Source organism: Apteryx mantelli, chromosome 1 (genome assembly GCF_036417845.1).
Source record: "Apteryx mantelli isolate bAptMan1 chromosome 1, bAptMan1.hap1, whole genome shotgun sequence".
In the NCBI taxonomy this organism is placed as follows: Eukaryota; Metazoa; Chordata; class Aves; order Apterygiformes; family Apterygidae; genus Apteryx; species Apteryx mantelli.
This window is the reverse complement of record NC_089978.1, coordinates 60,546,306-60,558,418: the sequence shown is the minus strand read 5'-3', so window position 1 is coordinate 60,558,418 and position 12,113 is coordinate 60,546,306.

The following is a 12,113-nucleotide window of genomic DNA, read 5'->3' as shown; positions in this document are numbered from 1 at the left end:
TAGATATTTATTAGATTTTATATATACTTTAAGTTATTCATCTACTTGTCTCATTCCTAGGTCTCATTCCTACCTGTCTCATCCTATAGATATCCCAAGAGCACAGCTGGAGAAGAAATTCCAGCGCCCTCTTTTTATTTAAAATTACTCATGGTTAGGGTAGTCAGGCTGTAAAAGACCCAAGTTCAGTGACTTTTCTGCCACATGGGAGTTCAAACTTATCTCTCATTTCCCAGGTTAATATTCCAGGCAAATTACTTCTGTGTGCCTAATTCCATTTCTTTGCATGTGAGAATATTTAAAAGCCTTTGCCCATTTAATCCTCATCTTCCTTGAGAACACCAAAAACTATGCAATGAGTAGGGGCTGTGGTGTTTTGTGATCTGCTTAAATCCCTCATCTTGCTCTGTCTTCATGACTACACAACCTGCTGACTCAGAAATTTCAACGTGTCTGCTGTCAGCTGGCCCAAAGGGCTTTGCGGTGGATATGGTGCTGTATGCTATGATGCTACCCTCTCTCTGGCTCTACAAAGGTGATATGGAAAAGCAATTTGTAGGCTACATTATTCGTTCAATATAGTAACTCTTTTAGAGCAGCTATAACCATGGGGAGTGTAAATCCCAGGCCATGGTCCTTGGGATCGAAGTTTGGTCTGAGTAAAAACCATCTTCTCTAATTGAACAACAACTTCAGTGGAAATTTCTTGAGAATTTCCCTTCTTAGATTCCCCTGCTGCGGGTTTTACAGCCATAGGTTACAATTCAGTGGGTGTGATTTTAGTACCAGAAGAACAAGTACGACAGGTTTTATCAGCAGAGACTTCAAGATTATGCATGACAGCATGAAATAAAACACAGGAAAAAATACTGTTTCAGAGATTGATGAATCAACAGAAGCTAAAGCAAAATAACAACCTGAGATTTTTCCTGAGAGATTCTTGAGGTAAGAAATATACAGATGACAAATACAGTATCATCAGAAACTGCTGGAAAAGTGTCACTCCTTGAAAAATGTTGTCATCTTTTTTGTTATCCGAAACTGTTCTGATTACCATTATTGCAGTTGTTCTCACCTTTTACTGCTTAACTCTGGGCTGCAAGAGGTGCCTCCTTCTTTTGGGGATTCACAGCTCTCAATCTAGTTCATTGTAAAAGCAATCTTTTAAAAGGCCCTTCTATCCTACATCTTGGGGGCAAGTGCGGTCTCCCAGTATACTCCCTCCTTTGCCTGAGGGCATTGAAACCCATGTTTTGCATAACAGTGCCTCAGAAGCCAAGCCATAGGGAGGCTGTTCCATTTTTCATGGAATAGATAAATATTTCTTGCTGCAGATTGTGCAGGCACACAATTAAGGATTACTCTCCTGCATAACTTTTAGGGCACTTAACTGGAAACAACTAACTTCTAGTTTACTGATAATAATCATCTCAACGTTTTGTACAATTACTGTTTAATACAAACAATACAAACATTATTTGCAGCAAGAATTGGTACTCCCTTCCTGTGGATGAGTTTCCCTAACAGCTAAAGTACAGAGAGAGTGTTATAAATGAGCGCAATACTAGTAACTTCATGGAGAACCTCATCTGGAGAGAAACACCCCCTCTTAAATAGCTCCTTGACTGGTAGTCTGGTCATTTTTCTGAAAAAAAAAAAAAAGGTGTGGGTGAGCAGGTGGAGGTGGGAATTGAATTAAAGTCTCCCACCTCCCAGATGGCTGTACTAACTATGGTGTCCCCTGACAATGTCCCCCCTGCCCCCAGCTGGTACACTGAGCGTGCCTGAGAACTTGCAGATGAAACAGATGAAAGATTAATTTTTTTGAAGATTGACGGTACTTTGGCATGAGGAGACTTGAGCAATGCAGTTCTGTTATGTATCAGGTACTTCTGCAAATGATCTGAGGCCAACTTGTAGGTGCCGAGGGAGCTTTAACCCTGAAAACTGAGGGAGCTCCTCAGTAAGACAAGAGCAGAGCAAGAATCTGGAGCACTACAGCTCTATGCCTGAAGTGAAAGTTGAGCGCATCAAGTGCCTCAGTCTTTTGGTGGACCTAATGCTTTCTTGGCAATGGGAACATGTTATTGACCACCTGTGGGACTCGTGGGAGCAGAGGCGTGGCATGAGCTTTCCCCAGTGGCAGCATCACCTGTGAGGCACTGGGACAGAGATCCTGCTGGTTTTGCCCTCTCCTTCCCAAGAAACAGTTCTCCAGAGAGTGTGTGTTGGCCCGCTGCAGCTTAGGAGCATTGCAGCAGCCGCCTGGCAACTGTGAATATTCTTTTGGGCTTGGTGGCCCATGAGGTGTGCTGCTCCCTTGGGTTGATGCAGAGCAGCAACACTCCAGGAAAAGCCTATCCTTTTGAACAGAATCCAGTTCACTGCCTGAGTGAACAGCTGCTGCATCATTCAGACTGGGCGTGCAGCATATAGAAACATATCTGATTGTGCCATTGCTGAGTTTATTTGGTTTTATGACTTGCGCTTCTGTTTTTTTTTAATCTTTGTTCAGGAAATAGATTCAGCACCTTCTGTGACTCTTTATGAGCAGCTTCAAATTAATATTTAACAGAATCCTTTTAAGCTTTTGGTATACGAAGCAGAGGATTATATCTTCTTTCACACTATTTCATATAGTGCTAGAAATGTGCAACAAGTCTGATATCTGACTTGCCAAATTAAAAAAAGAAAGGACTGACTGAATAAAATGGGCAAAGAAGAGCTCTGTCAGGTGAAGACTGCTACTAAACTACATCTGAGAAGAAAATGCTGAAAGTCCATCACTATATAGCTAGGGCTAAATTCAGCTCAGCCTTTGCCCAGGCCACAGAGCAGAGTCTTTGGAGAAATAAGGGTGCCAAAAGGGATGTGGTGGTGCCTTGCAGCATACATAAAACAGACTCCTCCAGGAGGGAAAGGGGGAAAGTGGCACTAGCTAGTACAGTCTGAGCAGTAATGGCCTTGGCTGTTCATGGCTGTGGGAGCAGCTGAATTTATGGCTCCATTCAGCAGTTTCTATTTGTAGGGTTTCTGTGGTGTCTCTGTTGTACTTTAAACCAACACAGAAGACAGTGGGAAGATTGCTGTCTGCCTGGCCATGCCTCCCATGTTTGGAGCAGCTCTGGTTCAGGCCACACCAATTTGTTTGGCCCTCAGTGTGTAACTATATAATTTTTGTTAACATTAGGACCAATTATATGAATTGAAAAGAAACAAACGTTTGTACAGGGGAAAGTAGAAAATGTCTGGGTAAAACAAAGGGGAATGTTTGCTTTTTATAGCTCTAACAACCTCCAGATCAATTGAGCTAGTTAACTGTTCAGCACTCTGTGTGGTCAGTAGTTAATAATTTCACTGTAGTCTCAAGCTTATATATCACCCTTGATCACTACTGTTACCCGAGAGACTTCAGATGAAAGTAATCTGGGTACTGACCTGTTCTAGAGCATGCTGGAGTAGACCTAAATCAGTCAGTAAAGGAAGCTGGGAGAAGCGAATGCTGTCCAGAGAGTATGCAATGGGTAAAGAATCCGTATTTTTTCCTCCAAAAGCAGTCTGTTCAGGATCTTTGACAAGAATTAAAGTGGATTTTTGAGAAAAGCTGGAAGAAAAATTTTCTGTAATAGTCTATATCAAACTGATTCCGTTTTACAAGTGGAAATAGGCACACAGAGATACCATCTGGTTATTATCAGTTAATCTGCGGTCACATTTCTCAAGTATTCTTACTGTGTATCCTTCTGTGGCGTGACCTGTTGAGACCTACACACACGTGATCAGCCACTTTCATTGACAGAAATCTTTACTCAAGTAGAGTTCCTCATGGTGAATAAAACAAATCACAAAAAAAATGTTTGTGAAATTCAAGTTATGGGAAGCCTTCTGGAATATTAGAGTATAGACTGCAGAGTTTAGCAGGAACCAATTTGGAATGTAGCTGGTAGAAATATAGACAAGATTCATAAAGGTTTTGTGGCAGTTGCATCCTTTTCAGACATCTGTTTTTCCATTGTTTTCGGTTGGGAATTACGTGCCAAATTAGGAGCCAGGCATCGAAATACGTTGGGTTTTCATTGTGCTGCTTAGGTGTTAATTTCAGTGCTTGAATTTTGTAAGTGGTATGATGGATATTTTTTGTCTCATAGAAACATGTTTGTCATAATGATTTTTCCCCCCGCTAGTGGTGTAACAATTGCTCTACCAGATGTCTGCCATTGCCCAGTATTCAACCTCTAACAAGGCCTATACAATGCTCCACAAAAAGCACTGTTAAGAAAGGGAGTTTCTCCCTAATCCCTTTGGTTACTGGAGTTATAGGCCCTGAAGTATGAGAAAGTTTATCTTTTGTACCTTTTATCCTGTTGTATCAAATGTGATATAGCTGCAGCCATGACTGTTCACACTGAAAGTTTAAGCCTTTTTAGACATCACATTATTTTGGTCTCAGGGATAGTGTATGTTAGCTTGACAAATAAATTATGAATCATGTGAAAAAAGTTTTTGTTTATTTGTCTTAAATCTGGAGCTTTTAAATTTCATCCCTTACCCTCTCTATTAGAGAAGAGGGTACATGGCAGAGTGCAGTTTCCCTGCTCTACATCACCGTGCTTCTCTCATACCTACTCCCTATGCTAACCAGCCTGAGGGAAATATTTCAGCCCTCAGTGCCGGCTGGGGAAAAGCAGGTGGATTGATAAAGCTCATAGACCCTGCTTCTGAGCATGTTCCTATCAAAATAAAAAAATCCTGAGCTGGCGTAAAGTTGTCCTGTAATACTGGGGATTTTCAAAGAGCACAGGAAAGGTGATTGGGGCAAAGTGATGCTGGAGCGACAGTGATGTTGTCCCCACCGCTTGGGAACTAAGCCATGCTGCACTTGAACTGGGAATCACCAGCCAAAACAAGATAGAAGTTGTCCTAAATTATGCCACAAATCAGGCGGGTACCCTCATTAGGTGCTACAGAAGGAGCTACAAGCCATCTTCGTCCTATCAGGCACTCGCAGTGGATGCAGCTCTTGGGACTGACGCCCCAGGAGGCAGGACGGACCGTGGGCCTCCCCTCCAGGGAGACACCAGTGGGAGGGTGGCCCGAGGAAGGCCTCCAGCAGCCCGGCGCCTGGGCTACGCTTCAGCCAAGCGCTCAACGTTCGGAGCGCTTATTCGGGCTCAACCTGCCACTAACAAAGACAGTGTTTGGCCCTTTACGCAGCTCATTGCCGTCTCTTGAGCTGGGGTCAGACCAACCGGTGCCTGGCAGGAAAGTGGTGAAAAGACTGTGAAAGAAGCAGGTATCAGCTGGTGATTTGTGCTGGAAGGTGGCGGGTAAGTAACCTTGTTCCATTTTATGGTAGTGCTTCACCTGCAAGTGCCTGCTGTGAGTGAAATTGCCTGGGCTGGTGCTGCACTTTATCAATTTCACTCACAGCAGGCTCCACAGGTGAAGCATTTCATTGCGGGAATCGGACTCTGCTCTCCCCTTGATGGCCTGAAATAGAAAGTGGGGAGGAAAGGAAAAAAGGTAATAAATGGCCACAGAAAAGCAAAAGCAGGACAGAGAGCTGCAAGAAGCAGAATATAAGTTAAACAGTAATGGTAATTAAATGCACCCAACCTTCTGTTTGGTGGAATTTTACACTTAAAAGAACCTTACTTAGCTCTTTTGAGCTTTATACTTAGAAGTAAAGTAAGTAAAAGAACTTCACAATTAGAAGTGAAAAATTATGGTGAATTGTTATATTACTGTGTTTAAAATACTCTGTAAGATGATATGGGTAAACCTAGAAGATAATTTTCTCAGTTTTCAGCCTGAAGGAGAATTACAGTGGCTGTTTCTGGGAGAAAACTGGGCAAGAAATTCTATTTGCTTGGTTTTTTTTGAAGTGTGCATTTCAGAATTCACATGCTTTGACTTTTTTTTTGTTGCCCTCACTTCAAACCTATGTGTGACTTCGGATGTTGCTGAGAGCCTGATGCCACTTCCCTTGACTTGATAGAAGTTGTCAATTTTGGCATCCAAGATCAGAATCACAAAATCAGTAACAACATCTGAATGTTTGACTGCCTGTTACCGATGAAATAAGTCCATTGACTCAGGGATAGGGACGTTGATGCAGCTTTAAAGTTCACGGATGCATCTGCCTCAAGGCACTTACATTCTATGGCTTATGGGAGTGGGGGACAGCACAGAGCTGCAGCGTTTGAGCAGGTTCCCGGCTCCTAAAGGATTTTCCTGCTTGGAAAATAGTAAGTTCAGTGCAGAGCTGTAAGCACCCTGCTTCAGCCACTGTGAGCTGATTCCCGAGCCCAGTCCCTGCACGTGGCAGCCTCACACCAGCAGGAGTTAGCTGCTGGCCTGTGACACATGGAGGTGATTCACATACCTGCAGTAGGATACACATGGCAGCATCAGGAACTCTGTCCTAGATAAGTGTTTAGGAAGTGACACTGCTCAGTGTACTCCGTCCCTCAAGTTCTCGAAATAAGTGGCTTTTTGTTTCCGTGAGTGCCCAGTGACATTAGGCGTATGTAGCCGTACCTGGTGGCGTTATGTTTGCTGCTAGTTACTGTGGGAAAACTGGTTGGAAGGCTGCTGCCGGTGGAAGAAAATCACAAATCAGCAGAGCTCTCTAGTTTCAGGAGAGATGGGAGTGAAAGCGAAGGAATTATGAACTAAAAACAGAAGACTTCAACTCACTTAAAGAATTGGCAAATGCAGTCTTGTGGAAAGGAATTTTAATGGAAAAGGGAGCCCTGGAGAACTGTCAGTTCCTAAAAGAGACACGGAAGATTTGGTGATAAACTGCGGGGATGCAGGAGATTCATAGCAAGTATTGGAAGAGACCAGTATGGCCACGTAAGATCTTTAATGACCTAGTGACAAAATAGATGGTGTAATAAGTGGCTTCATTTTTGCAGGCAGGCAATAGAAGTAAACCTTTTACCATTGTCCCACATGACACTCTCATGAACAAACTAGGGAAATGGGGTCTTCATTAAACCACCACAAAATGGGAAAAAAGGAGGCAAGGGATCAGACCAGCATGTGGAAGACAGAAGAGGAAGAAAGAGGGAAGGAGAGGGAAGATGGCACAAAATAGGGTAACTTTTTTTTTCTCCAAGAATAACAAAAAAAGGTCAAAATTAAAAAGCAAAACAATACTACACATCTCTCCTAGTTTCATGCAAAAGCCTTTGTCCTCCTAGCAGTGGTGTGGGACTGTAAATGGAACCTGATTTGCAAGATCAGTAGATACAAACTGACCCATGCTAATGAAAAGATTAAGAGCTTGAAGCTCTTTGTTTACTAAAATCAGGGAGAAAAGCAAACAAAACAGTAGCAACTGCTGCCATAATGACAATCCCTTTTCCATTCTAAAGGGCAAGGTCTCTAAGTATCAAAAACTGAATGGCTAAGGAAATCAAGAGGTACATTTTTCTAATGGATAGACTCTAGGGCTTCGATAATAGGCACTTTTGTGAGCTCACATCCACAAACTGTTTTAATAATGTTATTTGCCCTCATTTGCAATCTCTTTCTTAGGTGACCCCATTGCCCTTTGCAAAGTGATGTGTTAGGGGTGATTAGATGATTCAGGGGAAAGACTGCACCAGGAGCAAGTGGCCCTCCTATTGATTTTTTTTAATAAGATTTTCTTTGAGACCTGGCCCAGCCATTACTTCCTATGCTTTTAACATTTTTATCAGTATGTCCCAATCATTAACAAAACTGAGATTACTTTAAAACTTAATCCAAATAACAGTCAATGGGGTTAGGATGTCAAAGATTTGTGAGAAAGATTAGGTAGAAGAATTCTTGTCTCTCAGTTATTCTATGTAATAAATTCACTGTAAATTAGAGGAATTCTCTGATTTATACTTTCCATACTCCACCAAAGGTAATAAATTTACATAGATTACATCTTAACACAATATGGTCTCTTTGGGTCATGACTGGTGGGAGGAAGCTTGGTCAGAGGTGAAAAGTCAGTGCATGTTATATACATCAACAAGAGACAGAAATGATTGGAAAGTTTTAGTGAAAAGATAATGGCTCTCTTCATGAACTTCTCTCTCTGGAAATTACAGTACTTTTCCTGGGAGGATCTCTTAAAATACTGTGTGATCACCACGCAGACATATAGGAGCAGAAAATAGAGGCTGTAGTGAAAAGAATCTCACCTGATGTGTTAGTTTGCTAACAAGGCAAATCTCAGGATATTTCTGAGGAAGATCATTTATAAACACTTATGTGCTGGGTAGGTCTGTAAAGGTTACTTTGGACTGCTCAGAACGAGACATTTGTTTGCCAGTCTAGGATTTGGATGGAAAGGAATACAGTGCAGTGCCACTGAAAAAATGGAAGTTAATATGAACTGAAATCTGCCAGGGCTGAGATTTTTACAAGTCAGCTTTTTTCAGATTAGGCAGTCTCTTAATAGTATGGCTTTGTAATGTACAGAACACCTGTAGTCCTAAACTGAAACAATAGTTTAAATATGGAAAGGATGACTACTTCTCTGACATTATGTGGTACTGTGGCCTGCCATGGTGTACTCACAGACGCTCAAAGTGGATGCATGAACCAATATATGGCATGTGGATGTTCAACAACACTGTTTCAGTGTGGCTGAGTTTACATAATGTTCCCCCTTCATATAGATGAGTGAATGCAGAAATGGTATTCTGATGAGCTGACTACCCACAAAAGAGTGCAGTCTGTGGATCCATGTGGACTACAATGTCTCTTAGTCCTGTATTTGTGATTGGAGCGCATTGTGCTCCAAGTGTTTTGCAAGCTAAAAAAGGAGCAATTTGTGGCGGCTTGGCCTGCCAAGAGTTATGAATCTGGAAGCAATTACACACATTCAACAGATGACTCTACTAGTGCCTCAGTACTTCTCCTGCAGTGGGAAAGGCTTATGAAGGCCATCTTTATATTTGTGTTCTGACTGAATGGAGAATATATGCAGCTGAATATGCAACCCATGCATTCATGCATTTATGGCTCTGAGTTGTATGGCATATTTGGACTGTAGCATGTTATGTATCTACTCATGTACATAGTGTTAATGACTGCAGTGACATAAAGTCTTTTTAACTTCTCTTAAATTTCATTCACGCTGGCTAAGTAGGCTGGTACCTAAACTGATGTAAAGATGTAAATGTAAAGAAATGAGATAATAAATCACCAAAATGTTGGTTGGAAGGATGCTGGAGGCCACCTAGTCCTCTCTAGTTTTTCCATATCCCCCTTGAAGTGATGGGATCTAAAAACCAAGTGCTGTACTCCAGCTGCAGACATACTGGTGCTGAGCAGAAGTCTGCTTTAATCTGCTAGTCACCCTCCTCCCAGCATAGCTGAGTGTGCAATTTGCACTTATTTTCAGTGAGATTGTACTGTACTCTCACATTCATCTTGTCATTCACCATAACCCCAAAGTCTTTTTCAGCGGAGCTGTTACTCGACTTGTTACTTCCCAGCCTGTAGCAATACCTGGAGTTATTCTGCCCCATCTGCAGAATTTCTCACTTCTCCTTATTGAACTTCTTGAGGTTTCTGTTGGGCCACTCCTCAAGTTCCTCAAGGTCTATTTATTGAAGCTCTACCATTCAGCTTGTCAGCCCCCCCCTTAACTTAATACCATCCGCAGATTTGTTGAGGATGGTAGATTTACAGATTTTGCATTCTGCCTCATCATCCAGGTTTTTGATGAAGATAATGAACCAGTATCAACCCCTGGGGTACTCTGCTTGTTACTGGCTACCAACTGAGCATCAAAGCATTGATCTCTGCCATTTGAGCCCAGTGGGCCAAACAATTTTCAGAGCATCTAACAGTTGTAGGAATCAAACTGTCTAACACACGTTCAACCCAAACTTCCTCAGCTTCCAAATGTAAGACTGTGGCAGACAGTGTCATACAATTTTATGCTGCCCACTAAAGGCTCCTTAACATTTCAGTTTGCCTCCCGATGCATGGGGCAAGATGCAGTATGAGGCTGATGCTGCTACTGTTGTAAGGGCCTGTGGTTCTTGGGCTTGCTCCTTTTGTTTAGCATTTTGCCTAATGTGCTGATTACATACTAGTAGGTCCAAGAACTATCAACTCTTCCAAATGCTCACAATCCCCAGTAGTCTCCCAACCCATATCTCACATGCCTTGATCTCACAGATACCCTGAAAATCTCTTTTCTTCCTTCTTTCTTGATTCCCTACACCTGCCTTTGTGTTTCATCATCCTCACATACCCATCATCATTAATTTCTCATCTAACCCCATGTTTTTTTTCTGAACGGTGCCCTCATCACACACCTGTGCTGGCAAGTCAGCCCTGGCCCTCTTTCTGTCACTACTACTGAGCATTAATCTTGGTGGCCTTAGGGAAGAACAGCTCCTGTGGATAGGGAAACACTTCTGTGGGAGGCCATGGCCATGGCCCTCTGCCCTCTCTCCTGCTCTTTGCTCCCTTGCTGCATCAAATAACTAAGCGTTCGTTCTTGACAAGCAGATGAGGAGGAATTGGCAAGCAGCCTGGATTCTGTATAACTTAATCTCAGTCTACTCAGCTGTAAGTAAAGAGACTTTTATCTCAAGAGAATACAATTCCTTTGGCTTTGCCACCAAATATTTGCTTGCTGATATCTTTTTTCTCACACCATTATCCCAAGAGAAGAAATGGAAAGAAACGGAAGAAACAGCTACTGAAAAAAATTATCTGTGGGCAAGGGAGGATGGATGTGAGGCTATTCATTAAAAAGCAGATTGCTTGTGACGAGGATATTGTGCCATTTACAAGCTTTTATCTCTCTATAAAATGTGCTGCTGTTTCAAGTACAAGTTATTCAAGGCATAGGGAAGCAAGGGCTTTTGTTTACTCTGAGGAAAACTTTGTGCATGTTAAAACAGATGAGCTGAGGAATTCCTGGACAGAGATTACAAACTCTAATGGGAATCTGTTCCTTCAAGGGATTTTGGAGACTATCTAGAATTTTTATTGAATTGAAATGTCTATTTTCTTATGAATGGACAAAAATGCAATCAATAACCTGGCAAGTGACATAGTATTTTATCATGCAGCTGGTCACAACCATCTTGTTTTAGCTAGAATATGGCAACAAACCTTTAAACATTAATAATCTTTTTTTTTTGCCAGACCAACTGTCTGCAGCACCATATAATTGCAAAAGTGCAATTTATTTTTCTCCCTTGACATCACATTCAATTATTCTGTCATTGGAAAGAGGGATGGACAAGTGTAACTCCTACAGAAGCTACAGCTGGGATTATAGGCTAAAATCCCCACAAAGACACCACATGCTTTCCTTCTTCTCCACTTGCCCACTATTTTGAATAAATTGCCCAGTGAAGGAGGAAGTGATGGCCAACAGTGAATGGTTGGCAGGAGTGAAGACACCATCTGGCATCGAGTAACTAATGTTACCACCTCCGGCTCAGCTCCGTAGCCTGTTCCCTGCTGAGGACTGGCATCACCTGGACATGGGCACGTCATCCTCACACTGGCAGGCTGACGTGGGCTTTGCTGCGTCACTTATCTCCCCGGGCACCTTTACCTTCTACCTGCCCTTCTGGCCTGCCCAGAGCCCAGACTCTGCCTGCAGGCTTTCAGATATATCCTTGATGCTTCTCCCTCTGGCTTTGAAGTCCTGAATTTTACTCATGTCAGCTGCACCCAAGAGCCTGGTTTATCTGAACATCCAGATAGGACTGATATCACCCGGTCAGGAACCGGAGCACAGAGGGGAGGACCGTACAGAAAACCACAGGCTACCAGGAACACTGGAGGACCGTGTTATCTCAGCTGCTGGGGCTGCATGTATTTCCTGCATGTGTGGTAGCAACGTATAATAGAAACGATATGTCTGCCCCGGGGCCGAGAGCAGAGGGCACTTGATGTGGCACTCACAAAGCAAAGGCTTTGGTGCAGAAAATTGGCGCTGCGTGTAGGCAGACAGCAAAGATCTGATCACGGAGGGCACCACACAGCCTCTTGCTTGTGCTTGTCAGGGCTATATTTAGGCTATTCACTTAAGGAACAAAAGATATATGAGAAAATATCTGCTGGTTCTATACATACAGTGACAGCACTTG